Consider the following 6,374-nt stretch of genomic DNA (forward strand, 5'->3'; position numbering starts at 1 on the left):
GCATGGTACATATAAAGCTCTCGCTGGTGCCAATCGCACACGTGTGTTTCTTCCTAGAATTTAATTTACTTAAATTATACATTTACTTAAATTTAATACTAATGTAAAAAAAAAAAAGAGCTAAGCAAATAATCTATGCATAAATATCCAACTCTCTCTTACATCAAAAACAAGGTTTCTATAAAGGAAAAGCAGAGCCAAAAAGAAATTAAAGATTTATTATCAAAAGATTGCGACCTAACATAATTGAAGTTGAAGTATTCACAGGATCTGCGGAAGGAGTGGTTGTTCTGATCCTAAGAATTGATTTGTCCCTGTCTGAGACTGGCCTCTCATTTAAATTAATTCAAAGACAGTTTCCAGTGATGCCAGCGTTTGTGATGACTATTAATAAATCATGAGGACAAACTCTAGACAGAGTAGGAATAGTCCTATCTGAACCTGTTTTCGGACATGATCAGTTATATGTTGCTTTCTCTCGAGTTCGAAGAGCGTGTGACGTTAAAGTTGTAAGTACTTCATCACAAGGGAAACTAGTCAAGCACTCTGAAAGTGTTTTTTACTCTTAATGTGGTATACAGGGAGATATTAGAATAAGTTCAATCAATTTATCAGTCATTGTTTATATCAATGTAGTTTTTATATCATGTTTTTGTTTTTATGTCATTTCTTTGTTGTTATATCATGTTATTGTTTATTAATTTATATATTCTTTTCATATACATTTTACTAATTTTCTTTCATCTCTGACACTTTTATTATAGAGAAAGGGCAAATAGCAATATTAAAATATTTATTCTAATTAATTTCCTTTCAATGTGCACGAATCTGTGCACTGGGCCACTAGTATATTTCATAAAAAGTTGTAGTTTGTAAAATGTTAAATCCTTTGTCTTTTAGCAAATGTTATACAAAAGAATAACAAGCAACTTTTTGTTCTATCCAAATGACATAGTTTGATACACACACACACAAAAGCAAACTGAACTGGACTGGACTAACTAACTAAATCAAAGTCAGGGGAGATCTGTCAGTTCCCAAAGGCTTCCTGATTCTGTTTTGGTTTCCCAATGCAACTGGGAAGAAAATGTGACAAATCCAGTACACTTGGCAGTTAGTTATATTTCCTAGTGTAAATTAATGTATTTCCTGAACTGTGTGCCGACATGCCTCAGTGCCCTCAGGAAGTATATGGGAGCAGAATATTCTAAGGTTTCAAGGGGAACGTAGCAATACTGCATATTGATCGAACACCACAGGAGCTTCTAGCTCCGAGGAGTTCACAGTCAACACTTACTTCACTACATTCCTTTGGACGGTGTCATATCTTTCCAGAGATGGGGTTTAGCAGTTGCTGTGATTAAAGCAGGTACAGCTCAAAAGTCAACGTGGAGCAGGAAATGAGTGGCAGCGCCTTATCAAATGTCACAGCTGGATAAAGTGCACAGAGCTACCAGGCACTCACATCACATTAATAAGTGATAAGTAAGCAATATTTTTCTTCAATTTTTCTTATATTTTTTCAAAGAGCTAAACATTTTGGGACATAAATGCTTATTAAGTTGTTTGGGCTTAACTACTTACTAAAAGAGACAGATTTTTTTTTTGGCTTAGGGACAACAGTGAAACAACTTCTAAGCTATGAGCCAATGGAAGTTGGAAACTTCTAACTTGATCAATTGGCATTCGGTTTATAATTAAATCTGAGATTATTTTGGTGGGTACAGATCCATCCTGGGTCTTGATTACTGTGGATTAACTCAACAAAGGATATTCAAAGGCTGAGGACTACACCCTGAAACCTGGGGTGACTCCAAAGTCCCTCAATAGAACCAGCCTTCATGGAGCAAACAGCTTCCTCTTCGTCATTACCTGCTGCAGAGCTGGTGGCTTCCCATAGGGCCATTCAAGTGTGTTTACGCTCCCTGTGCTTCCATTTTTCTGTCTAAAAAGGATCCAACTCAAGTAGGTATTGTGAGGAATAAACAAGCTCAGATTTGTAAAGTACTTAGAATAGTTCTCCGAAGTTTTATTGTTGATGTGATAATAATAGTAATTGTCATCAACATCATCATCATTGTCCCCAGCATCCCATTTTTTGAGGACATCTAGGTTTTGGCATCATGATGCATTTGCTCATTTGAGATTACTTGCTAGGTCCTAATACTTGCAATTATGAACTGGGCCTCACATAACCCAGGAACTCTTACGGTAAGTGTGTCAATACATTTAGGGAAAAATCTTTTTTTAAAAATTGTTTTAAATGAAATTTATTGGAATGGCATTGGTTAATAAGATTATATAGGTAAAAAAAATCTTAAATTATATCTTTTAGCATTCTTATTTGAGGAACTTCATATAGCTTTCTTCTCCTTTATATTTCCACCATTACATAATCTTCATTGCATAATCTACTTTTTTAATGCTCTTTTACATTTTTCTTAGGATGTTAAGGAATACCCATCTCTCTCTCACACAATTATCCTTTACTATTTGGTGTCTTACTGAGTAAAAACCTCAGTATAAAGCACATGAAGCTTCCATGTTCTCACAGTGTGACACATTGGTCACTTTCCAAGGCAACGAACTCTCCGGCACATGGAGTAAGTGCTGTTTTTCACGCTGATTTTCTCTCTCTAAAGCAGGGGTGGGGAACGTCTGACCTGCGAGCTGTATAAGGCCGGGGAAATCATTTGGGCTGGCCCTGCCAAGGCAACCGCAGGCAGGATTCGAAATTCAATAAATCTAGGAACTTTTTTCATAGCAACATAAATTTATATTAAGATAATTATATTAAGCGAATGATGTTATAAGTATCCAAATGGCCCTTGGCAGAAAAACAGGTTCCCCACCCCTGATCTAACGTCTCTTGCATGACAGTTAAATGGGCTATCTCGGAGTGTTCATCAGCCTTCTTTATGGATGCACCCTCTATATTACAGAATGTCATTAACATGGAGAGGGAGAGGGGATTTGAGCAATATCAGGCCATGTGCTGGGCTGTGTAGTATGTGAAATGAATAAAACTAAAAAAAAAAAAGACCGTACCCTTTTATGTAATGATGTTTACTTTGAATTTATATTAGTTCACACAAACACTGCATCCATGCTTTTGTTCTGGCCCTCCGGTCCAGTTTAAGAACCCATTGTGGCCCTCCAGTCAAAAAGTTTGCCCACCCCTGATCTAGGCCATACCTGTTCTCTTCCAGGATTCCAAGTCATGAATTCTTTTAGAATAATGTATAGCTAATGGAAGCCCACAGCCACATTCAGAGAGAGAAACATGAAGGTCACTGGGTTCAAGGCATAATTTTCATTTTGTTAAATGAGTATGAGAGGAAAATAAACTCAGACAGGAGCAGGACGTGAAGTAGAATGGAAGTTCTCTGACCTTGAGGCCTCCCGCCCAGGCATCTTGTTTAATCTCCCCTAACTTGCCTCAGCAGGTCCTGCTGCTTATATTATGCCCTAAATGTTCTTGGCAGTGAGAGGTCTTGAGAGAATGAACTTCCAGCGTTAGTGGATATGTTTTTATGCCTCTCATAAAACAATGGGGGAGCGGGGCTGTTCAAAATGAACTCTGAGTCATATAGGGTCTGCCTGTCCTGATCGTGTAACATGCTATGGCTTATGTCAAACAGATGAAGTTCTCCCAGCACTTTCCCAGTCTTACCCTAAACCCAAAAAGCACATAATCTAAAGAAAGAATAAAGAAAGCGAGGGAGGCAGGGAAAGAAAGATGGAAATGGGGAGGGATGGAAGAAGAGAGAGGGAAGAATCAATGATGTTTGCAGGCTCTGCCTTGGCAATTATTTTTAAGTTAATACCTTTGTGTCTTCTCTTATGCAGACAGATTAGTAGGTGGAAGAATAGTAGGTTGGTAAGAAGCTAAGCCTTTTTTATTCAGGGCTTTTATTTGTTTGGAAAGGATCAACCAGATGGAAGGTTTTGTTCATTTTCTTTTATACTAGAGGCCCGATGCATGAAATTCGTGAAAGAGTAGGCCTTCCTTCCCTCGGCTGCTGGCACTGGCTTCCCTCTGGCACCCAGGACCCGGGCTTCCCTTGCAGCCCCAGCTTCGTCCGGAAGGACATCCAGTCTAATTAGCTTATTATGCGTTTATTATTATAGATACTTTTATTGATTGCAGAGAGGAAGGGAGAGGGGGAGAGAGATAGAAATGATAACTGGATCGGTGAGCCGAGGTGTTTTACCCGGGGTTGTGTCTCATGGCGTCGAAGAATGAGCTCTGTGGACCAGAAGATTTAAGCAAAAGTGCGGAAGATTTATTACAAGCAGATTCAGACTCCCCACAAGGGGAGGTGAGCCCAGTAATGGGCTGCCCGTTAAAGCCTTGTAGTCCAGGGGCATATATTTGCTGCAAGCCTGCTCTATGTCTACTGTGTCGGCACCTGATTGACTCCCTCAACTGTTTTTGCCCAACGATGGACCTAAACTTTCCCTGTTTCTGTGTGTTCTTCTCTGTTCCTACGCTGAACTTTCTCTGTTTCTATGTGTTCATACAACCTGTTTATTGCAGGCCCTCCCTTGGTTTCCTAGGCCTGCCGCTTTGAGTCCAAAAACACTTTATTATTTCTGCTTGGTTGGTTCCTGTAGTTCGGCTGCTCAAACTGCCATGTCAGCCCCTGCCTATGTCCAACCTGCCTTTGTTTTCCACTGGACCCCAGCCCTATCTGCCTGCCTTTTAAGTTAACCCTGTCAGAAACATCAATGATGAGAGAGAATCATTGATTGGCTGCCTCCTGCATGCCCCCTACTGGGGATTGAGTCAGCAGCCAGGGCATGTGCCCTGACTGGGCATTGAACCGTGACCTCCTGGTTCATAGGTCGATGCTGAACCACTGAGCCACACGAGTTGGGCAGTTTTGTTCATTTTAGAGTGATCGCTGGAGTAGAGGTGACTTACGTATAGGATTTTTGCATATCAAATGGCACTGCACTCAGTATTTGACCCTGTGATTCTAGGAAAACCTTTAAAATGGCATTGTCTTTTATTGATAAGGATATGCTACTGGGAGACAGCAGGCCTACTGAGTAAGCACACACGAACGCAAGATATTCACATGTACCCAAATAAAACAACTGCTAAGCAGGGCCTTTAGCTCAAGAAGCAATTTTTGGCTGCATGAATGGCTGTCGTGATGTCAAGTAGCTGCTGCCTGTGGCCTGAGAACATCAGGGCAGGACCAGGAGTCATCATGGGGCTGGTATGAAAGGTGAATAATAAACTTGCCCTTTCCTAGGGAGAAAGTGTCTTTTTATGAGATTTTTGTCCAGGTGTGTAAAATAGGTGTGTTTCCCCTAGAGCAGCGATTCTCAACCTGTGGGTCATGACCCCTTTGGGGATCGAATGACCCTTTCACAGGGTCACCTAAGACCATCAGAAAACACATATGTAATTACATACTGTTTTTGTGATTAATCACTGTGCTTTAATTATGTTCAATTTGTAACAATGAAAATACATCCCGCACATCAGATACTTACATTACGATTCATAACAGTGGCAAAATTACAGTTATGAAGTAGCAACAAAAATAACTTTATGGTTGGGGGTCACCACAACATGAGGAACTGTATTAAAGGGTCGAGGCATTAGGAAGGTTGAGAACCACTGCCCTAGAGTGTCTGATCACATCTTAGCAACAAGGCAGAAAGAAACAAAGGATGCTGCGTGGGTGCTAGGCCCACAGGTGGAGTTGATGCAAAAAGTTTTAGCCCCAAAGATTTGGGCAGAAACAAAGTTCATGTCCTGTGGTTTAAGAGTATGCGTTCTAGCCTGGCCAGCATGGATCTCAGTGGTTGAGCATTGATCTATGAACCAGGAGGTCATGGTTCAATTCTCGGTCTGGACACATGCCTGGGTTTGATTTCCAGGGTGGGGCATGCAAGAAGTGCCAACCAATGATTCTCTCTCATCATTGATGTTTCTCTCTCTCCCTCTCCCTTCCTCTCTGAAGTCAATAAAATTATATATTTTTTAAAAAGAGTATGCAGGAGAAATCAAGATGGCGGCACAGCTAAACACGGGAAATTGCTGTTTCGCACAACCACTTCAAAAATACAACTAAAAGACAAAACGGACATCATCCCGAACCACAGGAAGGCTGGCCGAGTGGAAGTTCTACAACTAGAAGGAAAGAGAAAAGCACACTGAGACTCAGAGGAGGTGTAGTGTGGAAGTAAAGTGCAGAGGTACGGAGGCGCACGTGGAAACGGCTAGCAACTGAGGACTCGGCTGTCTTTTTCAATTGGGAGGGAGACACAAGCTCCCAACATCTCTGAACTCCAGTTCAGGGGGAGTCTCTGGGGACCCAGACTCATACGGGGAGAAATTGGACTGTCTGGCATCG

Source organism: Myotis yumanensis, unplaced genomic scaffold (assembly GCF_028538775.1).
Source record: "Myotis yumanensis isolate MYYU_CA2020_CCGP unplaced genomic scaffold, mMyoYum1.0.hap1 SCAF_11, whole genome shotgun sequence".
Lineage (NCBI taxonomy): Eukaryota > Metazoa > Chordata > Mammalia > Chiroptera > Vespertilionidae > Myotis > Myotis yumanensis.